The sequence below is a fragment of the Nothoprocta perdicaria genome, unplaced genomic scaffold (genome assembly GCF_003342845.1).
Source record: "Nothoprocta perdicaria isolate Ctin4 unplaced genomic scaffold, notPer1 scaffold_15, whole genome shotgun sequence".
NCBI classification, from domain to species: domain Eukaryota; kingdom Metazoa; phylum Chordata; class Aves; order Tinamiformes; family Tinamidae; genus Nothoprocta; species Nothoprocta perdicaria.
This window is the reverse complement of record NW_020454649.1, coordinates 7,864,500-7,889,201: the sequence shown is the minus strand read 5'-3', so window position 1 is coordinate 7,889,201 and position 24,702 is coordinate 7,864,500. Positions and strand designations below refer to the sequence as shown.

General features: G+C 37.0%; 1 long non-coding RNA gene across 1 annotated transcript; it reads left to right on the top strand.

Moving 5' to 3' along the window:
• Positions 1-15,915: 15,915 nt before the first annotated feature.
• Positions 15,916-22,927, top strand: LOC112943590. The gene is made up of 3 exons (XR_003248626.1): positions 15,916-15,994; positions 18,942-18,984; positions 21,080-22,927. It is a non-coding gene; the product is annotated as an uncharacterized LOC112943590 (long non-coding RNA).
• The last annotated feature ends 1,775 nt before the right edge of the window (positions 22,928-24,702 follow it).

The following is a 24,702-nucleotide window of genomic DNA, read 5'->3' as shown; positions in this document are numbered from 1 at the left end:
AATGCTCATGAAAGGAGAAGAGAAAAGAATATTTACTGTTTTGCATTTAGTGGCATAGGATTTCAGTTACTTTTTTGCTGCCAGATAATTCATTGCTATGACCTTCTGCAATTCTTTTAAACATTTTTCATTTTGCTCTGATGGCTTATGTATTGTGCCAATATTGCTCCCTGCTAACTGTTCCTTTTCCAGAGGTTTCTTTTTATATCTATCTATCTATATGTATAACTGCAAAGATCACAGAACAGACCTTTGTTATATCATTTTCTTTTATACAACAAAACATTTACTGTTGACAAATAAATGTCTGCTAATTTGATGAAAAACCTTACTGAATGCAGAGCTATGGCTACCTAGTAGCTGCTTTCCTTTTTGAAAGGGTGCAGAATCAGTAAAAGTCAGACCTCTGAGACTCCAGAAATAGAAAAATATAGCAAAATTTTATATCGTGGCAGTTCTTTCTTTCAGTGATAGATCAGTTTGTCTGGTGTTACTTGCCATCTTTGCCCTGCAAAGAGAACCATGCGTGTGCCCTTTTGTCAATGAGCCTCCTTGCTCTCAAGCAGCGGTTGTTTCCAGTTCTGTCACTTGCTCACAACGAAACCCACTGACCACCCTTGGTCTCCACTTACCTGCTGACAGCCTGAAAGTAGAAAATCTTAGACAGGGCCACGAACCACAGTTGATCATGACTGACAGCACATATACAGCAGAGTGTTGAAGCAGCCACACTCTTCCTATTTATTCCACTATAGACTATATATGAACATGTGGCTAAGCAGCATACAGCTGAACAATTTCTCAGCCTTTTGCTGCCAGCAGAAGGAGTTGATAAGCAAGTTTTGACTTTGAAACATTTTCATCCCTCATTTGGATGTTGTAGACTTAGCAATGTGGAAGAGCATGAATGCCATCAGAAAGTCTTAGAATTAATGATTTTTTTCCATCAGTGAATAATACATTTAAAGTTTAAAGGTATATTTAAATAATGTGATCCATTACCACCCTGGCACGTATCAACCATTGAAATCAAATGTGATGGCTCTGGAATGCTGAAGACTTGAGTCTTCTCCTAGTGTGTTTAAATATGGGCTCTGGGGACTGCGGGCCAGGGTATCCAAGGCATTTGGGCACTAAGTTTTTACTGCAGTCTTCTAACAGCCTCTACAGAAGTGAAACTTTTGAGGATGTAAGCCTTAACACCTAAAAGGAGGTGCTCACTATTTAGAGGATCAAACCCAAGATGCTTTTTTTTTTTTTTTTTTTTTTTTGTTGCTGTGCCACATGCAGATCCAGGTGCATTCCTAGGCCTTGCATTTGTACCTCTGTAGTCAATATTTTTTGACTTTTTACTGCAGTTGTATTCTGCATTTCTTCGTTTTATTGTAGGCGCACAATAGCGAATTGCAGCAAAGCTGGTAGGTTTGAAAATGGAGATCATTCAAAACTTTCAAGATACAGGAAAAGCAGTTATAGTCATGAATCTGTAATGTTTGCCGGTTGTCTTCATTCAATTATGTTTTTGTAACAACTAGCTACCTTTTCTTGTATTTAATTTATCTTACTAAATTGTGTTTTATTACTAAAGAGCTTCTTACCATAAGTTGCAGGACCAAAAAGGGTCAGAAACCAATTGTAATTGCAGTATATTTTGTAAATATGAATTAATTGTTCTAATAATTTGACTGTCATTTTATTCCCCAGATGTAAGCCAGTTTTCAGTATAAATGAAATCCTGTTTTTACTGAGAAAGAGTAAAGGATAAAAACCATTATCCCGACCTCACTCTTTTTCCCTCCATTTCTTCCCATCTACTTAAAAAAAAAAAAAAAAAAAAAAAAAAGTATGTATGATGCATTTTGTGTTATTCCCAGTGTTTTTTTCTCTCTTTTTTTCCCCCCATCATATTTGTCAGTCATATGTTTCTACAGGTACTTTTAATTTTTCCTCTTAGTTTCTCTCCTGTGCTGAAACCGTTTGAGCTTTGATCAGCAAGAGCGATCATGATAATACACATTAGTATCTCTAGAGCTTTGGGAGGAAAAAAGGGGTTACTTGCAATGTAGCACTTGGGCTTTTGAGTCAGGAAGTGCACAAACCAATCAGAAAAAAAAGATAGTTCAGCAGATACCAAATCATGTAATCAGAGCTACTGTAAAGCCAAGAACCCTTTTTTTTTTTCATATTTTGAGGAGATAACTTTTTTTTTCTCTTCAGGCCTTCAGGATTTGATTCACCAGATTAACTTTTGGTGCTGAATCATCTTTTGTTGCTGAATCCATCATCCGGCAGTGATGTTCTTTGTTTAAAGAGAAAAAGAAATGTCATTCTGATGAGGGAAATAGAAATAAAAGAGATTCTGAAATGGTGCAGTAGCAATTTAGTAGATGGCAATGTTTGTTAAGCAGCACTGAGTTTTATGGTACAGAAACAGCACTTGCGGTGGAGAACGAACAAAACAGATTACAGCCCTTCACCTTATATAAAAGCAAATACAATTAAATTTGTGCTAAGCCTTAAGCTAAAAGCTTTAGCAATGCCGAATATGGATCAGCAAATCTTTCAAGAATGCAATTAGAACTTCTTCATCTAATCTAACCAATATTCTCCACAAGTCGCTTATCTTCAACAGTGTAGGGCTTGATGTTTTACAGATAACAGTGCCATCTGTTTCTTTTCATTTTCTACCTTTACTATCATTCCCTTTTTATGTTTTCTTTACTTAAAAAGGTCATTCATACCTCAGCTTCGTGCATGACTGTGGCAGGAGCTTACAATCATGTGGGATGCAGAGGGTTCTTCCTGGGTGACACCTCTGCTGTTTGGTTTTGAAATGAAAAGTAAAGGCTTACTTTCCCCCTCAGGTCTGCTACGCTGTAGGAAAGTGGGCTTAGTAGTGGCACTGAATTTGCTTAATATCATGCCAGACTTAATTCAGTGCTGTCCGTTATTTAAATAAAATAACAAATGCTTTTCTTGAGCATTTGAAAAAGTCTTCTTTACAGTTGGAAGTAGAAAAAAAAAGTTAATTTTTTTTCCACAACAGTGAAGTTGTGCAGTTTTTTTAAAAGCAAATGGCATTATTTCTTTCTTCTACATCATATTAGTCTCTTTTCTAGTATATTTTTAGTTATTAATGTCTTAGTGGAAGTCTTTACTGCTTCCTTTTGCTATAGACGTTATGAATTGGACTTCTGTTACATGCATATCATCATCATCTTTGTTAATGTTTAACAGTGTTTGACTTGCTTAGATTTATAATTAGTAGTTTTTTAAGGACTTTATTACTTAATAAGCTGTATTAAACATCAGTATAGATCATTATTCCTTGTTTTGGATGAGTCACATATGAAGTACAAAGTGATAGGATATTTAAACTGTCATTGCAATAAAATATATTTGCATACAAAATCAGTTTACATCCATAAATGCCTAAGTTTTACCTTTGCCATCGAGGATGAACATACAAACAAACACTTCTTGTTTTATTCCTTAATTTGGACTCCACAGTACTGCCGTTGGATTTGAGTGAATGTTATTTTGAAAAACATTTTTGTTTTGCAACTTTCAAATAAATATATACATGTTGTTGATTGCGTTAAAAACTAATTTTAACCTTAACAAATTTTAGCAGGAGTACAGATATGTTTGTCCAGCAGAAACTTAACAACAATATACAAATATTTGTCTGAATTAATGCAAAGATAGGGAGTATGTTCTGCTGTTTTTTATGATGAAAAAGTCTGTTTTCTTTTAATATTGTCACATGAATATGTATTAGATTAGTGAAACGTGAAGAGATTTAAAACTCATGTTTTTGAGTGTTCACTTAACTGCCCTGGTGAAGATAGATTCTTAAAGACACATAAATTTCCAATCTGACTGGATAAGGTATACTTTATTACTTCAAATCCCATCTTCAATTGAAATCATGCCAAAAATGGAGGAATTATATCCCATCCAGATTACTCTAAGGTATGTTAAAATGTACTATATACCCTGTGAGATTTGCATTATTTATGAGAGTTTTAATATTTATTTGCCTGGCTTTGTCATCATTCTGTCTTTTCAGAAACAAAAGCTGAGATCTGTATCTTAGCTATCTTGGTGTAAATCCAGAATAACTCCCTATATCTGTGACTAAAACTTGATCCACTGAGAGGAAAGAAATCCCTCTGCCCAGCATGGAAAATGAACTGAAAAGTCAGCAGAAATCTTCATTCTTCCTTTAATTTGGTCCTGAAAGATGGAGAAGATGGAAAAGCTGTACTTCGTAGCTTCCTAGGACACAGGGAACTTGCGGGGCTTACTGATCTGCCAATGTTTTTCCTTGAGCATAGCTGCCTTCCTGAATTAGAATCCACTTAGTCAGGGACTCAATTTATGACTTCTTTCACGTGAAGATAAACTGCATGCTGTATTGAGCTTGGTCATTTTAAAGTTAAGCGTCATTTAACGAGGCCAAGGAGGAGCAGGCAGTGATAATGGTAGTGGAAGTGTTTGATCTAATACGATTGTTATGAAAGGATTTGAACACTGCTATTCTGAGGTTAGTCGGAGGGGGTGAAATAACTTCTGTCTCATTCACAGCATCTCATGAAACAGATGAAATCCTAGTAGAGGTCGCTTGTCTCAGGCTGCGCTCTCTTACTCTGGTTGGTTTTGTTCATTACCTGAAGCTCTGGCTCTTTAGAGACAGTATTGCTTCTGTTTGGGCTTAACTCTCTTTCTGGGGAAAGAACAGAGCCTGGTTTTATCTCCTCAGCAGATGCTGCCCTGAACCGATTTTACATCATCAGAGTCCTGCAGCTGTGAGTTTTACACTCTATCTGACTAGAAAAGGCTGCCTGGGAGCTCTGTTACTAGCAGACCTTCACCTCAATCACAGCATTCTTCTGCTGTTCTTTGTGCTTTCTGCTACTTGTATCCTGCATAGGTTCCTTTTCCTTCACCTTTGCTACCAAGCATAACCTTTCTGTAACCATGTTCCATGTGAGCTTTGGCCTTGACTCTGTGTCTTCACAAGGGACCCCAGCAACCCTGTGGGAATGGGGGAACTGAGCACCACCTACCTCACATAGACCTCTTAGCAACCACAAACATTGCCTGTCAGAATTCCAGACCCAACTCAATCAGGGGGAGGTGAGGCTCAGAAGAGCTGTGCTGCTCCTCTCCTAACACATGACGAGGAAAAGTTGTTCTTATTGCATTTTATCATTCCATCAGGTGGGTGATAGTACTGAGTTTGGGTTGGGATGGCTTTAATTCAGCTAAGGCTGAAAGGATTGGGATGCATGAAGCATCCCAATGCTTCACGCAGAAGAAGAGTTAGCAGTGATACTAGCACTGGTATTAGGAATGTCTGACCTTTTAGTTAAGGCAGGAAAAGTAATGTAACTTTATTCCTCTCTACCTTTTCCAACAGTGTGGGCCTTAGAAGAATTCAGAATATCAAAGAATATTCGTGTGTTGTCTACATTTTTTCAGCCTCACAGACAAAGGCAACATTACTTTTTGATTTGCTTTGCTTTGCCCATAGTGTCTGTTCGTGGTGGAGTAGAACACAGTATTGTAGTTAAGACTAATGCATTTGAAAATGCTTCAGCCTCACTTGAGGGTCATTTCATATACCCTTAAACTAGCAATTTAATCTTCAAAGACTATTGCTGCGATTACACGACTGCTTCTTGGAACAAGCCTGTAAGGATAAAGAAGTGTTGGTTTTCACACTGAGAAAAGGCTTTAAGCAGGGGGAACTGTGTCTTGTCTCAGACTGTGCGGCAAGTCAAAACACTGGGTGAACTGAAGCAGGACTTAAATTTGCCTGTTGTCCGGGCTAAGATGGACTGACACTTCCACTATTGCAGGAGGATCCATCTTTAAGAATTGACTCTTATCTGTAATTCTCTTAGAGAGATAACGATTAAGCTGCAGTAATATCAGTGTGGTGGACTGATCCTGAGTTTCAAGAAAAAATCACGTACAAGCTTCTCAACAATTTGAATTTTCAAGTCTTCTTTAGACATAATCATTTTTCCAGAAGTCTGGGAACACTCTTGTGACTCAGCTTCTTTTTCACATTGTAACTTGTTGCATAACTTGCACATTATGTATATTTAATTTTGACAGCAGGATTTATTATTTATTCTTCAGTATAATTTATTTACTCTTCCATTTACTATTCCTTGTCTCCAGTGGGAAATTCATGTTTTATGCTAAAGCCATTGGTACTAAGATGATTCTTATCCTGGATTATGGTAGAAACTACCTTGGTATGGTAGGAGTAAGGACTGCTTTCACCATCCTCAAAGCAACTTCTGGCATTGCGAGTTGCATGTGCTGGTATAGTTCTATGAAACAGCATCAATAGTCTGAAGCTTGACCTTACAAGGGGTGTTTTCCCAATGAGGTCACCTGTAAAGTGGAGGCACCTAGAAAGATTTCTGTTTATTATAATTTTCCATATTCTAACCTTTCTTTTCACATGCTACAAAGATCCAGATAACCAATCCTGTCCAAAGAGAGAGAACAACCCCCTAATATGTAGTTTTAGCAAGTCAAAATGAGACAAGTGATTTTAAAAGAAACTGAGAAACCTATGATTTCATCTTCCTTCAGGGTGGTGGAAGTTCTGCTCAAAAAAGGGCATCCTAGAAGAAAGCAAAGGACTTGGAGAAAGTCTTTTTGTTAAATATTCTCCGTAATACTTATAGATTTATAATAATATTTATAATAATACATGTAGAAGTATAGATTATATAATTTGGTATGTGGTATTATAAATGCTGCTGGCATGTCACCTTTTCCCATTTTATCGAAATTGTCTTTTCATGAGTGCTGTAACAATATGTTTTCAAACCAATTTAAAACAATTTGCCTGCATATAGATGATAAATATCTCGCCAAATAGCACTTGGCTCTTGATCAGCACTGCAAGGAATAGCTGTATTGTGCTGGCACAATAGGGGACACTATTGAACTGGCACTTTCCTGTGTCGTGTAAACAAACTATATTGTAGAAATCAAACAATACAGAATGGAGAATCAACCTCAAAAGAGACAGCAGGCAGCTCTAATTTTGTTTGTGTAAACACTGATGGTTTTATCAGCAGTTGTGGGGACAAGTGACCCCTTGTGGTACAACTACAATGATTTTTAATAATTAATGAAAGGTTTTCATATTCTTTTTTTCCATAGGTGAAATTGGTGTATCCTTGGGTTTTAGATTTAATATTATCAGTGATTTGTGAGTTTGATGGTTGAGTGTGAATGTGCTTTCACAGTATGGTGCATTACAGAGTTTCAAAATACAGTCTGACAACTTGCTTTAAACTAGGCTTTTCAGTTTCTCCTGGATGTACAGCAGAGGTGCTTGTAATGGCTGGTGAAAACACTTTAAATCAGAAAATAAAAATGAGAGGACTATCTAATTCAGATAGTCTCCATTTGAAGATTATTAAAATATTCACATTAGTCTGTTATACACATCTTCTAATTTTTTTCTTTGCTGCTTATTTCAATTTAAAACCAAGTATGAAACAGAGTATAAAACAGAGAAGACCCTTGCTTAATTGTGAATGTGTAATGAACTTTTATTTAGTGCAGTTCATAACAGAAATGAGTAGACAGAAAAAAAATATTAACCTTAAGGTGACTTATTTCCTAATTAGAAAGTTATATAAAATGTAATCAATACCAAATGAAGATATGCATTTACTGAAGACTTCAAATTGATCAGTGCAGCGAGTTTGTTAAGAAAAGTCCTTGCATGCAGAACCATCAGTGTATTGGGTAGTTTAACTAAGCTTTGTTCAGTATGAGTAAATAGACTTCTGTGAGCTAGAAGTAAAAATCTGTGTTTTGTTTCATTCAGTTTTCTACTGTTTCTTGGAGTTTGCCTGAGACCTGCTTTTTTCTAGCTTAGTAAACTATACTACCACTAACCTCTTCTCTGCCTGTCAGGATGGTCTCCCTCGGCCTGAGCATGCATAGATGCCCCAACTGTATAGCAAGCTTTTAAAGACTTATTAAAGAATTTATCTTGCGAAGACCACACAAGATGCCAAACTGCACTGTAAATAGTGAACAGTCGGATGTTAGATTTGATAAATCAAAAAGAAAAAAGAATCTATAACCAAACAAATACAAGGGAAAAGATTGTCTGATATTCCAAATAGAAAAAACTTGAGACTTTGACTATATTCAGAACAGAGAAGACTCCTCATAGAAAATAGGGCAAGTTGATTCATATGACAAAAAAAATTTAGTAAGCAGCTGTTATCATGAATAATTTGCACTGAACAGAAGTTCATATTTTATAGCCCCAGGTAAGTGTCTTGAAAAACAGACAAAAAAGAAAAAACAGAAATCTCTATAGTCACAAAATAAAATGCTGCCTGCTGTTAAAGGTGTGCAAACAGATCTACAAAGCTCTGCCTCAATCTGTTACGTCCCTATTGTCTGGGAAATATCCATTAGCTTAGAAATAAAGAGCTTATTTTCTTTCAGGCTATTTTCTTATATTCTTTTTACGTATCTGTCAGATTGAATCAAAATCTTAAATATATAAATGCTGACTTTTTTTTCCTTGTGTGTGTATGATTAATGGTAGTTTGATTCATATCTAACTGTGACTGTTTTCTGTGAAGGATAATCAATTTGGTTATATTGGGGAAAGTTAGTCATGCATTTTGAAGTACTTTCAGCCGCATTTATAGGGCCCACAAAGATGATTTTTTTCCTGGAATACTTCACATTCAACAAGTTAATTCACTTTGCACAATATTCAGTAAAGAAAGAACAAATGAAAACATTTTCTCTATGTTATCCAAAATTGAAAACATTGCAGGTATCTGGATTAGATTACAGCATTTGTGGAGGGGCATAAATTATACTTGAACAGCACCACTACTGCTACATAGTGTCATAGGAGATGTAGCCCAAACTACAGAGGCCTAACAGATAAAGAATTTTGTCTGACAGGATTTCTGTGACTGAAAATTTATGGGAAAAAGGATATTGCACACATCTAAATCAGCTCCAGCAGATACAGTGCTAGATGACTTGAAGTGTTTTCTTTCTAAATCAGAATTTTCAGGCTTCATTTTGTAAATATATTTGTGTTTATACACATAAATCTAAATATGTGTATTGATATAAAAATATACTCCTTTTTTCATATGATTCAGGGTGTAGAAGAAAAGGACCAGAATTTTACAGAATCCCAAAGTGAGGTTGGAAAGGACCTCTAGAGATCATCTGGTCCAATAGCCCTGCTTAAGCAGTATCAGCTAGAGCTAGTTGGACAGGACCATGTTCCATTAGGTTTTGATTATCTCCACATGCAGAGACTCCACAACCTCTCTGGGAAACCTGTTCAGTTGCCCTTATAGTAAAGCAGCTTTTCTTACCTTTAAGCAGAATCTCCTCATGGACAGAAACTACAGCTTTCATTAAAAACAACTATTAGTTTTCCAACCGTTGCCCATGTCTGCAGTGAGCCCTGGAATTAAAAGACAAAGCTGTAGGATGCCCTTCCTTCATAGTCTGCGGTTGAGTTCTGTACAAATGAAATGTTTGAGGTCAGAGAAGTCAACTGTTGATTCACTTCAGTGTTTCTTTTCGAGGTCTGTTGTATAGAGATGAATGTGCTAAGCAGTCCACAGTAATAAAAATCTTGATCCAATGCGAACACAGACTTTCTAACAAGAGATCTGAAACCAGGTTTTTATCTTCCTTAGCTAGAAAAAGAAAAGTTGGTTTCTAGCAGTAAGTCACAGCCATCTTAAGTAATTCTTTTTCTCTCCACAAAATAGGTATTTTCTATTTTCAGTAATATTGTGATGCTCTCAAACAGGACTTTTTTCCTATTTAAAGCCTCTCTGAACCTGAAAGAGCATTTCAGGTGTCATTAAAATGCAAATCTGTATATGTGGAAATGCTGTAATATTTATGTTCTTTGCTGCATCCACGGTAAGACTTTAGAAGTTATTGATGATGGTTGTTTCTTTGAGACCAAAGCAACATGAGTTCTTCATTCAGCTGTACCTTTGAGAACTCTGTCCTTGTTTCTTGTGTCTCCCGAGTTCTGTAAAATAAGACTGCTTGGCTGCTCTTTTGGAATTAAGGGCTCTTTTGGAATTAAGTCCACTGAAGTGTTACAGCTTCTCGGTTGCTATGAGAATGCTAAACAAGGGGCATTTTCTAAGTACCTAGGGCAAAGAAGAAAAATTTTCTGAGCCTGGTTTACTGTGCTGGAGGATCATGGCCTGATATGCACACCATGGCCCAAGGTAGTAGCTTGTCTAAGGATGAGGGGGAAAGGTGGGACTAAACAGAACTTCTCTGAAAAGTATTGTCTGTGAGGATGGAGGTGAAGTATTGGGGAGAAATCAATGAGAATGACTTTATAAACCTTAGAACAATGCACTCGCCGTAGAACTACTGTGTTGGGATTCTATGAAAGCACTATAATTGCTTTTAAAAACTGACAGAACAAAGGGCTGGGCAACAGGAGAGAGAAGATTAATAGAAAAAGATTATGCTTCTTTATAGATTTTTCTATTCTAGACTGCTGCTTTGATCCTTTAACAGCTTTACCCAAGGCACCACACAATAATGAAAACGAACAGAGTGGTGTCTCTTGCAAACGATATTCGATTTTAGGCTCTTACATGAAATAATATGAAGATCTTAACAGAACTATTTCTGAATAACATGTTAGGCAGTCTGAATAAATAAGGTTTCTGGAATGTGCTTTTACTCGTGCATAAATCCTTAGGATAAAAACTTTAGTTAGTATTTCTACTTGTTTCTATCCTTTTTGTAGGATAATCCTATCTTCTTGCTTTTGAAAGAATGTTTGAAATAATAAAGTCCAGATTCTTCAGTGCCTAAGAAGTAGTAGAATGGGATACAACTTCACCAGCTCTTGGAGTTTGTATTTTATAGTTATGTATTGTAAATATGATGCTACCAAATATTGAATACTGAGAGGAGGTGAGTGAGTAAAAAAGTATCAGCATGATACTTTTGAGTGAGACTTTTGTTGTGAAAACTTGCATCACTGTTCCAGTTATTATTGAATTTCATTATTCAGCTTGTGTGTATATAGTATTTGTATGCACATATATATCATATTATACTAATATTGTAAAGCTAGACTTTCATAAGTTTTTGAATGTCAGAAAACTATTTTGAAGGCTTTGAAGTGTTCTTTATCAAAACTGCTGGCTCTGATTGCATTGGTTAATAACTAGCAGTATATTCAGTAATTTTGCAGAGGCTGTTTAGAAGTGATACTCTAAAAAAAAAAAGAAAAATATTCTTGAGATTCAGATGGTTGCTACAGTGAAACTTTGCCGTTGAAGCTGTAAAACAGAACATGTAAATATGAAACTTATTTATGACAATTTCTTAACAGCCCATCGAACAGCTTTATATAATTTCTTTTGGCCCGTGCACATCTCTCCAACTCTTCTCCTTCCCCCGGGCAGAAAGCAGCTTCTGCAAAGAGTGTTCTTTTTCCTACGATTTGGATTTGCTCACTTTTGAAACTTTTTCCAGTTAAAAACTTGGAATGTCTCTAGATTAGATCTTCCTATGATACTTTCTCACACCACAGAGGACTGTGCCCCAATATACAGAACAGGAGGGATGTTTACCTGTCCTCCTTCAGAGCCATGGACCGAGCTGAGCCTTGTTCTCAAGGGTCCTACCATGAATGTTGGAAGTATTTGTGTAATTTGTTTTGCATTAATAATCTAGACTATTAAACTGCAGAATGCAGCTTTCTACACAGTTGCTCATACTTTTAGGTAGAGGCACGAAACCCTATCTATTTCAGTATAAAGCTTGATTTTTATTGCTGTGTGTAGGCACTGTTACTGTGAAATGCACTGCTGATATGGTCATGGTTTAATAAATAAGCTACAGCAATTGTAACTGAAGCTAATTGCAAAGAGAAATGCATGGTACAGTTGTTCTCCGGTGCACCCATGCAAATTCTCATCCTAACTGGGCGTGGGTCTGCACCCAGTGGTAGGGGCGATATGGTTTTGGCTTTGTATGTGCTTAAGTCATTGTTTTTGAGGCCCTGGTTTAAACTCCTGTCAAGTTCCTCAGCCTAATGAGTGCTATTAACTCAAAAACCCTGAAAACTTAGAGCTAGCACTTGGCATAAGGATTTAGGTGGTATTTAATCCATATAAATTACGTGCCTGAGTCTTTGTTTCCTCAGTGTTAGAAAAAAAGCATGAAATTAGAAATATGCTCAGTATTTATTTCCTTTTCCCTAAAGTTATTATGTGCCGTTTTGAAGAGTGACTTGGTTGTAGTAAAGCAGAGCACCTGAAGATTAAAAAATGTGTACATTAGTAAATAAGTCCCAGTCTAAAAATTATACACAAAGCTATATATTTCTAGTCTGTATATTTTTGACCCAAAAGATACTAAAGGGTTGTTGCTTTTTTATTTTGTTGAAAAAATGTTACCTATGACAATAAATATCTTCTTCAGAGGGGCTATAGATCTCTGGTTTTTCCTTAAGGCCTCAGATCGTTTTTCAGATTCTGGTGGAAGAGTGTGTTGGAAAGGGAGTACGAGCCATAAACTGTAAAAACCTTTCTCCTGGATCCTTTATTTGTTAGTTGTTAGTGCAGCAAAGTGCACTAGCATGTAGGCACAGCCATATTAGTTCTATTCAGCGATCCCAGCTTTAACAGAGCTGAGTTCAGAGGTCTTCCATTATATGTACATTTTGGTTTCCCATTTCTTTCACCAACGGGGATGCTTGAAGAGTCTGTTTTTTTGAGCAGCCCAGCCCAGTGGCTTTATAACCAGCAAGGTCGTGTAAGAATGATAGACTGTCTCTGTGGACCAAACAATGTCCTTGTCAGCAGAGTTGTGGCTGTAAATTGCAGTAAAGTGCTGCAGGTTTTGAGTCTCGGAGAAAAGGAGGCAGGCAGACTTAATGTCACCTTTCCAGGCGCGCTTGCATTATGTAGCTGTGCTTTTAGTAAGGCTGACACTTTTACACTTTCAAAGGCCCTTGTCATAACTGAACTGGCATTTTAAGTGGTTAGCTCTTTCAGAAGGAAAGTTTTGGGAAAAAATGTTTTGTGTTGATTAAGTTAAACCCAAGCCTGTTTAAGCTAGGATGTCAGTTGTGTGCTTCAGGAAAGTATTTTGAAATTTGCAGGGTGGTCATCCTGGTGGCGTGTGCCTTTTGTTGCTATTCCCGGTAAGCCTGGTAAGTTCACCACGTCTGTGCTGCACTGAAGGTTTACTAGGGGCTTAGCATCACCCATCTACAGGTACTTTGTCAGCATTGACCTTGCTTCAGACGAGGGCTGGAGAAGTGGAGCATGACTTTCTCTGCAAATAACCACAACTTCCCAGGGAATATATGGTGCAAGGCAGCCAAGCTGAGCTTTTTCCGTGTTTATCATCCTCTAGCTGCTGAGGCAGCTTGGAAAAAGAAGAAACCTAGTAAAAGCTGATGGATGAGGAAGCAAATAAATTAGAGTCTGGACAGGAACATAAAAACAGCTGAGAGCTGGGACAGGGGCAGTAGAGAGAGATAGGGAGAATTTAGATAAGAGGAAAGGAGAGAGAAAAAGCAATAAATACAAGCAGAAAGGAGAAGAATGAAATGAGAGGAGGGAAGAAGAAGGAGGGCTGTGCGTGATGAGATTGATTATCTCTGTCCATCCCTTTTCCTCCTTGGGAAGCTGGAATTGAATACTGATTGAATACTGATGGACCAAACTTGTGTGGTTCGGTGTGAAAAAAAATCTGCTCTTTTCATTCGGCCTCTTAAAAAAATAGTAATAATCACATCTACACAGTTCAAACACTTGCTAAGTCAGGAACTCTCTCAGTTAGGAACTAATATGTGAAGAGTGCCTGGGTAACATTAGTCGAAGTCAGAGAAGTGGGCTGTGATACATGTGCTTTATGCAGGAACCCTTCCTCTTACAATGCACCTAGTGGGAGAGTGCAGAGGTGACAGGAGATGTGGTGTATCTGGGGGTTGTAGTTTGTAAAGCCCCTGTTCATCTTCCTGCAAGAGATCAAGCTGTGGCGCAAGGGTACAGGAAAGGAATGGATTATTCCCAGCTTAGGGCAACAGAAAGCCCCATGAGTGTTCTGGTGTGTTGGTGCACAGGCAGCTTTGCCAGCCTTTCCAAGCAGCTTTGTCGTCTGGTTGAAAGGTCTGAAGTATGATTTACAGAAACAAATAGGTGCTCACTCTTTTAATAATAACTTTGATTTTTTACTGTCATTTTTAGAGACAATATAAAAATCAAATTAGCATGTTTTAATAGTGTCCATGCCTGAACAACTTTAAAATTACTTATTCATGCATTCCATCTTCTGGTTATGCAGTTCACCTTATGTATAATAGGCTATAAAAATTGCTACAAGATACAATTTTTATTTAAAATGTTCTTCCTGCGTATGCTGAGTGTTCTTTAGTTGGATTGGGATTTTTAGCAAGAGAAACTTCCCATCCCAAAGTCATGTGTACAGGAAGAAAGGTATGTGCTAAGATGGCTTGGCAGATAAGACTTATCTTTGGGCTATGACCTCATGGTCCTATGTTCCATGTGTGGGCAGTCTCTTGTCATTACTGATTCTGGAATGGGCAACTGAATTTTAAGTACACAAAACTGGATCACTTTACATATTTGTCTAGTGGGGATACTTAAGATTTCATATTTCTCAAGAAGGGTGGGAAATGACCTAAGGTTTAACTGCATTATTTGAAAAGTAATAGTCTTCTGGGGGCATGGTTGTGTTGAGGAACTGTGCCGTAGCTGCTGCTGTATTTTAGCCTAGGTAGACACTGAATTAGCATGCCTGGTTTGATAATGAGGTACTTCATTTGACTTAAATAAGGAATGAAAATCTTTTCTCAAGTTTCTTACAGTGGATTGACTATTTACTAATGTTTGAATGAGGAAGGCACAACAAAAGAAAGAAAATATTCCCTCCAATACTGAACACTGTAGACGCATTAAGAATAATATAAAATGAGAAAATAAATCTTTTATAAATTCAGAAGTATGAATTGATTCTCTTTTTTTTTTTTTTAATATAATTTAAGAAGATGGAGTACTCCATCCATAAAGATGGAGTCCTGCTATTGGGAATTTGGATCCAAATTTCCGTTACAGTACGCAAGTCAAAAAAGAAACCAGTATTCCTTGGGCAATGGCCAGATATCCCGTCTCATGTTTGGACAAATCTCAGAAGAGCTAAATTTAGAGAGAATTAGCTCTGAGAATAGGGGCACATGACAGCGACTATTCCTATGACTTGCATGGAGCCTCTGTCATTGGCAGGAGCTTTGACAGTGGTAGTGACCACTGACACTTTCAGTGTACATGCAAGAAATAAATTCCAAGAGACTGGTGGTGGTGCAAATTCATATGCAAGGTTATTTGGGGCTAACTTTTCATCGTTGACTTCTGAGATTTGGTAGGCCCCTTCAATAGAGGAGCCTTTCTCATCACCTAAGAGTGACATAGAACTGCATTGATTGATGTTATTAGGACCTAATGAGGCACTACTTAGAAATGACTCATCAGTTCCTGTATTTTGACATGTAAGAATCGAGTTGCAGAAATACTGAAGCACTGTAATCATGTGTCATTATAGATCTTGCCATCTGATGAATGTTAATTTTTTCACTGCTTCAGAGAGTCTAAAAATGCAAATATGGCAAAATACAAAAGTGACTGAGAAAATTATTTGTACTTGATATATTTAATTGTTAGCTAGAGGATATTTTCAATAAAATGTTCAACATCAAAACAGCGTAAAATTACTTTTTCAGAAATCTGTTATTTAATTCTGTAGCTACTTTTAGCAAAGAAATTAATTGCATATCTATGTTTTTAATTTGTAGGTACATTGAAACCTTAAAGGAGCACAAACCAAAAGTTATCTGGGATGAGCAAATTGCTGAACACTACTTCGAATACAAAAAGTAAGTTAAAGCTATTTACGTACTTTCCTGCAAATATTCACAGGCATAGTCCAGTATGCAATGAATTACCAGTTAGCTTGCTAGCTCATCTTAAATCTGCAGAGTGTGTCTTAAAAATTTGAAGTTTGTACTGTGGGCAGCAGCCTAACCAAAACTAGTTCTTATAGGAGATTGTGGAATGAGAGCCTGGTTTTAGAACTCCTGGTGAGCAGGCTGACCAGGGAACAAACTCATACCAAGTCAAATGAACTATAGAAAAAGGTAATAGCAGTGATATCAAGGGACATTCAGGTGGAGTAATTAAAAAGCCTAGAAATGGTTTCTTTAGAAGGAGCCTGAAGACAAAGAGTAGTAGTTTTCTCTGACCCATCTTTCTCATAATGAAATGTCAGTAGGCTTCCTAAGGATAAGCAAATTCCAACTTCAACATATTTTAAGTAAGCAACAAATGCTTATCAAGCCTCTGTAACTGTTCACTATCCTTGTGTGCCATCTCATTTTGGTAACATACTTTTAAACTTAAAAAAAAAACAAGCTTAAAACTTGAACCACCTTTATATCTTAAATATAATTTTCCATAGTGTTCTCAATTTGCAGTTTTTCTCTGGGCTTTTAGACTTCTCAGCTGTGTATATTCCTTCTCAGGAAAAATTGTTTACGTGTATGCTGGCAGTATTTATTTTTCTAATAATTGCGTAGAAGAACTGTTCTTTCATTTTGAGTTCTTTGGTATCCTGTTTTGAAATTATTTTGTCTGTCAAAAATCTATAAAGTATTTGTCTTGACTAAAAAGGAATAAATTGGAAGTGTTGTTTCACTGATCTTCAATGAAAAATCTGACTGGAGGCACAGTGGCCAATGGATGAAAGCTTGCACTCAGAAAAGTGAATCAAAGGGCACAGTATTTGAATGGCCAGCATCTGGGATTCGCTCCTCAAACATATTTCCTAAATGTTTCCTTGCAACCTGAACATGCAGGAAAGTGAAGACCTGTCAGTACTGCATTGTTGGCCTTTGAAAGGCAATCTTTGGAAATTCTTATTTGTGGACTTTCCGGAAGAGGCTTTGGTGCATGAAATATACTGGATCTGAAAATGAGTCTAAATGTCATTTGGTGGGTTGTGCCTGGCGGCAGCCCTGCAGCTCAGCGGGTCTGCAGTGGGGCAGCTGGCTGCAGAAGAGGACTACGTGAGTGATCTTGTCTCCAGTCACCACTTCTGTGTTGCATTGAATGTCAGTGGCAGCCAGGCCTGAAGTATGTTTCACAAGTGAAGCATCTCACCTGAAAGTCTTGCATGGTTGCAGTTGCCAAGTAATAAAATTCAAAATCTTTAAGCAAAGCACAACTAAAGCTTTTCATGTAGTACTCAACCAAAGGCTGCCATTCGAAAGAGCTGTAGAAAGCTGTTGCCTCTGAGTGCTTGGCCCTGTGCACTTTCCACTTAACAGTGGGCGTTAAATTAAGCAATTTTTTACCAGCAGTATCTGCTTGATGTGTTCATGCACTCTGCATTTCTTCCTGCCCTAAGTGGTGAAGTGGTGCTGTGGGACTACATGTTTCCTGACGTCTCTTTACTAGTAGTTAAAAATACAGCAAAAGGATTCATGCTTAGGGTAGCTTGCCTTATCTTTGCCTTATATACTAGCAGCATTTAGTTTAACATAAAAGATGCTAATTGCTGGAATTTGGGAAAATCTTTGCCAGTTTGCACCTGACACCCAAACATTTTTATCCTTTTCAGATGTGCCTTTAGAAGGTACAATTGTCCTCTGATATGAGAGTTTTATAAATAATGTTACACGACAACAGGCTATCTCAGTGCATTTACTTGCATCTAATATCAAACCACCCCTCTCTCAAAAAAGGTGCTTTTTGAGTTTATACCCTGTAGGAACATCTATTTTAGCTATCAGCCTTTTCGCTTCCCTTAAAAGCTGTCTTCCTTACTACTAACTAATAATTGTATTCCCCCTATTTAACATGTAGCTTGTTATGACTAGTTCTTTCTCGGATGGAATGTTATGCCTGTAGAAATTTGGGATTTTGTGCTAATCAACAATTACTTTTCAGTACTTTGTGTTAGCTGTTAAGAAGCTGAGGAGAGTGTGCCACTTCTTAGATGTTTTGAACGGCCTTATCCTGAAACCTTTCAAGGAATTTCCCTAGATAACCAGAGCTGTTTTTCTTTTCTGTTTCTGCGGCTTGAATATGACATGATGCAGTTTTTGCACAAACACTCCTCAAAACAGATCTCTGGTGGTACTTAGTCTTCTGTGTAACTTTCTAGCGCTAGTCCTGCTAGTGTCATCAAAGTTCACTGAAGTCAGGAGAAATCATCCTGGAAACCTTTCTGACAAATATTCCTAGAGCAAATACCTGTAGGACAGTTCTAAGGCTGCATATTTCTCAGACACCTTGTGCAGGTGTAACTTCCCCTACTTGCCTTCTTTTCCTTTCCACTTCGTATTTGTGTGTTTGTATCTTCAGTAGAGCAGGGGCAGGAATAGAAGTTTTTACCTGCAGTAGAAAAAGACGAGAAGCAGAGATGATTTTGGCTTCACCCCCTGTAACTAGAAGCTTATGACTAGAGTGCAAGTATGCACCCAGTGGACACTGATGGTGAAAGTGTCTGATACTGGAGCCAGAGTCCATCTCAGAATGACTACTAGGTAAGAAATCTCAGATATACCAGTTACCAAATAGTAAGTATTCTCTGTCTTTGATATAGACATAGTAAGTCCCTTCTGCTGAATGTACCAGTATGTCTTATTTTTAATAGTAGTAGCTCTTTCAGAATAAAATCAGTAGTTTTCTCCAGCATTGTCTACCTTTGTTTCCTATTTATGGGAAGGAATAAAACTACCTTTGAACTCTAACATAAGCTACGAATCTTACGGAAATCTACCTAACCTGTGATTGTGATCATTTAATTTTTGTGCTTTGCAGAAATAAAGGAGGAAAACATGCTGTCTTCTATCCAACGTTGAAGGTAGGGACCCCTTCTTCTGCTCAGACAATAGGAAAAAGTTGTTTCCTTGACATTTGTTGGGTTATTGAAATACGTTGCAAAATGCTGTGCAGAGGATTGTGCTTTTGTAAAAGAAGTTCACACTAACATACTTATTATGATTCAAGACTTCAGCTGCTTGCCTGTATGACAAGCTTAGTTTTTCTGTCTAATGCATGATTGGGTTTGGGGGCATCACTGAAGCTTAGGCATGTTTAGAGAGAATACACTTATGGATGAACCAGTGTTCTGAGAGGATCCATTCGAGTGCCTAGTTTAGGTGTGCACAGACATCTGATTCTCAGAGAAGAGACATGGAAGAAAATTTCCCTCTTAACATGTTGACTGGAAGCCTGAGGGAGTTTTTGCATTCCTCTGTAGGAGGGTCATTTTTCATACTGTAGCCCTGAATCACCCTGTTTTTTTTCAGAGAACATTCTTTAAGGTTTTGAAAACTGAAATGTTTGGCCTTATTATAAACCTCTGGTGGGGCATATGATTTTGGTCCTCGCAATAATCTGCAATATGCCAGGATGTGTGATACAATGGTCCTTTCAGCCTTGCTAGGAAGCTCTCTTAAATTTCCTTATATTAACCTAAAGGCAGTATCTTAAGCCTCTGGTGGCTTTTAATATTGAAGAGAAACAATTTCTGTAATGAAAGTATATCATGTTTAGAGAGAGCAGAGATCTTTTATGGTTAAACTAGTGTGAAATTATCAAAATTTCCCTTTTCCTAAATGCAAATATCCCTCTAAATTTCATTTGGATGAAGCTACTTTCCTCACTAATCTGATATCAGTGGATATACTAACATATATGGGCTATTAATTACTGCGCCTAACTATATTCTTGCTGGTTTCATTCCTGGGGGATTGAAAAGCATCAATACAAGAGAGAAAAGATCAATTGTTCTGAATATGCCAGGCCACATGCCCTTTGATCACGTTGAATGGTTTCACCAGTTTATTATCAGCACTAGCTGGGTTAATTAAGTAAACTAATTAAATAATATTTGTTCCTTAGTGTTTTTTAAAAAATAAATCTAATAATAATAATATATACTCAACTGTGGTGTTGGTAAATTTTGTAAATAGAAAAGCTGAATTTCCTTCCAATTCCATTAATTTTAAAATGAAATATTTTACGAGATCTGTATGCTAGAGCAAAGCAAATTGCTTGCATTGAGTTGGTCAGTTGAACACTGAATATTGTTTTATTTTCCCCTCACAAATGTGTTTCTTCCCCTTTTAAATGCTGTCATCAATGGTAGGTTGTCTGCTCGGAACAGACTTGTTCAGGATTAATTAAAAGCAGTTAAGAACTCCAGGCCCAGCACAGCTGTTAATGACATCTTGACACTTGATTCTACATCCTATGGAAATGAGCTTTCAGAGCACCCTTGTGCTGATAGCAGTTCAGACATCTCAGTACCACACAAAGTACTCTCATACTACAAAGTATGACAGCATGAAAATAGGAGGTTCAAAGATATTTTGAATATCTGAACTGTGAGAAGTGCAGAATGTAAATTGTAACGTTATTTCTGTTGTAAACATGTAAATCAATGCTTGTAGCACAGATAAGGATATTTTTCAATGTTAATCTCCCAGAAACTCTTTAAAATGAATCTTTGATGTGAAAATTATGACTCTGTCCTGAGAGAAGGCAATCTAGGTAAGAGACCTTGATGGTATTTGACAAGTTGTTTTAATTGTCTTCAGTGATTTTACCCGTGGGAAACTTCTATAAAGAGCTGAAATTTCTATATGTTGCAAAATGATAGCTTAAATTAGAGTGGTCCTTTGCATAGTTCATAAATCTGATTTATTTCTGTGATATATCATCTGTTTAGATAGCCATTATGTACTAGGTCAGTGAATTAACTAGTGCAATTAACTGCTTTTCACTGAATGACTGCTCAATAAACAGAATATTTGAAACAGAGGTATTACTTTTGAGCATCTGATTTGAGGATAATTATTTTTTAAAAGCCTGATAATGATGTAAAGAAATGGCAGCAGGGAATGTCTAATGTCTCTCATTAAAAGTGGTTGCTTTGTTTGTCTTCGTCCTAGTCCATCCAGCTGCGCTTAGAGCTTGCAAAAGAATTGGGCACTGGGATATCCATCTGGGAGCTGGGACAAGGCCTGGATTATTTTTATGACCTGCTTTAAATCGGAGATGGTCTGCAAAAGACTTTATTTGCTTCACCAAGACTCTGCCTTCAATTAATTTGGGTATTCTGGGCAGGTGATTTTTTAATAATTAGAACTTTTTTTTGTAATTTATATCATATGTGTATTAAACTTCTCTTTTTTCTGCAATAAATTACCTTTTCTGATTTACTATATAAACATGATGGTTAACATCTGATAAAATCCAGAGATAAAACACAGAAGATCTTCTTAAAGTTGCTGAATTTGCAGTCATTGAAAATGGAACAGCACAAGTAGGATGGCATGGGAGCAGAATTCAGAGGGTTTTTTTTTTTTTTGAATATTTTGTACAAAAAATTACCGAGAAGTTACTACAATCTGAACACAGTTTAATTCTGAGGTCTCTTGAAACAATTCCTGGTAACTGAACAAATACGCTCATCAGATTATGTCCAGCAAATGTAATATATGATGGATTCTCTACATTACTTTAACAACAAAAGACAGAAAGTAAGCCTAAAATAAAGACGGGGGGACCAACTGGATGTCTTTCCTTCTGGCTGGCAGAGAGTTAAATGTGGACAAGCTATGCAGTTAGCTTTGTCCTTTATTTTAATAAATGCCATGTAGTTCAAAATCACAGTAATTTCAATTCATGACTTGTTTCTAATTCCCCTTTTTGCACGCAGGAAGCACCCCATGATTTCTGTCGTGCTTAGTGCCTCAGTTTATAATACTAGTGCATTATGCATTAGTCTGTCATAATGCTAACTTTTAGCACCAGAGGCTGCAGTGGAAATTGTACGTATGCATGTAGTAATGGATTACGTGCATTGTCCCAATGCTCAGAGCCCCAGAGCTGACCACCTTTTGGCTTAAAGGGGTGCTGTGAATCAAAATCTTTCCAAGTAAAGCTCTTATTCATTTACCATACACATTGGCACTTCAACCTCCATAATACACAATTTTTATTAACCGAAAGCTATATCAATCCATGAGCTTATAAACAAAGTTCTCAAACCATTCTGAAATCTTCCCTGTTTTTCACTTTACAAGCTTTGGGCTTGTAGAAATATATGGGCCTCAAAGCAGTTTTTCGGAAGGAACAAGGGGAGATGCTGTGAATTTGATGAGGAAGTTGCTGGTCATCAGCCGAGATGCAGGCAGGCAATAGCTCTGCACACCCTCTGGTCTCTTCTTGCCACTTAAGAGTTGTCACACAGATAACCACACTCCTCTCTTTGTGTCCACACTTTATGGTAATTAATCTCCATGGGGAATTTATCCATCCCAGCCAGTTTCAGCAGACTAAATCCTGCTGTAATCCAGCACTGATTAAAGAACTATTGATCTTCACCTCTCTTTAGTCTGGCATCTCTCAACTTCTCATACTGCAAGTATCCAGCAGGGTTTACTAATCAAGCTTTTTCTTCTGTACCGTTAGTGCTAAGATAATTTGCTATGTGATTCCTCATGTTCAATTAACTTGAGCTTTCTAGTTCATTCGAAAGCAATTTAAAGTCACTCAGGCAATGGTATCTAGACTAGCACAAGAAATAAATTCTATTATGCTATTTCTACTGAACCAGAATGTTTCAGAAAAAAAAAAGGTCAGTAAAAATGCAAGGTTGTGCTCTGAAATTACGTCTGCTTTTATGTCATCTAATAACTAGAAATATAAAAATTGTGAAGTTGGGAGGGGGAGAAAGGGTGTTTCATTTTAGCTTGTTCTTTCCTCTCTAATTTATCCCATGTTTTGAATAATTTTTTTATACTCCATAAGGGTTCTCTATGAAGTTTGGGTGTTATATTTGTCTTTGAGCTCAGCTATATATTAGAATGAAGTGTCTTTTCCATCCTTAGAGATGGAGTGTACACCTCTGTGAAAAAATCAGACTTGCTGTATCATGAAAATAAATACCAGATGATAAGTGCGCTGTGAGTTTGAGCCATCCATGGTACACAAGTTTCTGTTTATTATTCTGTCTATTCTGTTTATTATCTGTTTATAAGATGGTAAGAAAATAATGTGAAATTTTGCCTATCTCAATGAAAGCTTTCTTACAACGGGCACATGCTCTTGTGTTTCACCATACTTCATTTCTTTGGGTTAGACTCAAAAGCAGAGTTCCCATAAATTCCCTTTTCTGCAGGGCATTTATTAAGAGAAAGAAAAAAAAAAAAGATTCTGCTATAGTCAGCCTTTCATATGAAGCTAATATTGCTATTTTCAATTATTATTTCACACATCATTTTAACAGCTTACAAAGCACAGGCTGACTTTTATCAAGACAGAGAAGAGTTATCTCCATACTAGGAAGATCACATTGATTTTACACATGGGATAACAGTACCTTGTGTTATCTCAGCAAGGACACTGATTATCTTAAGAGCAGTTTGAAAACTGGAGCTTACCTAGAATCTTCATAATCACAGTTTTAACAAGAATTTGTGCAATTTAAGCTGTTTACTTTATGTCATTATGAGATGCTGCTTCATTGTGGGAAGTGCCTTCTGCGCCTTATTTTATTGTTCCCTTTTGTAGTCGTACATAAGTATCAAGGTTCAGAAGTAGAGGCCAGAAGATACATCACTATATCTTTTTTGTAGCTTCCAGGTAAGAAAGTTGGGAGTGAGAGAGAAGAGACAAGGTGGAGGGAAGGATGACAATAAAACAAAACAAAACAAAAAAACCCAACAACTTCTTACTACTTTTTAGTTATAAAAAGTTACTGATCAATTGGTAACAATTTAGTGATGTTTATAGGTTTGGGTGAGAACATGGGAGAGGTTTTTCCACTTCTATTGCAAGCTACTCGTGATGGTTTTATGTAGGGGGATAGTATTTTCTGTACACTTCTCTGTGGACACTGCAAAGTTAATAGTTCTTCATGGCAACTGTGATTACAGTTGCTCTGAAATTTGGGAGGTGTCTGATAAACTTCGTTGTTTTGATTAATGCACTGTACAGTTGTTTGCCTTCAGTGAAACACAGGGCAGCACAAAGCAGATAGACTCTTCTTCTGCAGCTTGCAGAGACTCTTCATAGCTCTTTTGCTTATTCCTCAAAATTCCATTTGTCAGTCACCTTTTTTAAGTGGTAAGTGAAAATTAACAGCATTAAAGCATACTGAACAACCTTTTAGCAGGTTCAGCTAAGCGAGAGTGAATGTTTTGTAGTCTACCATGCTCTGTGACATTCTGTATTAGGGGAAAATACTGTCTTTAGAAAAACAAAAATAACTGGAATTGAATTTGATTAACACTATTCAAAAAGTTGCGAAAATAAATTAAACCACTTATATATGTTTTGGCTATGGTATGTCTGTACAACAATTTCATAGAAAAATTTTTCTTTAAAAGCTGCCAATAGAGTAAGCACTTTTGGACTTTAATTTCTAAGATGCCAGAATTAATTCTCCACGTAGACAGCTCAGAGCCGATTGCTCCTTGAGAATCACTTTTATGTGATCATGGTCCTGGATCCATGGAATGGAACATACTTTGATCCATTTGGTGGGTGAGGCTTTAATAAGGTCAGA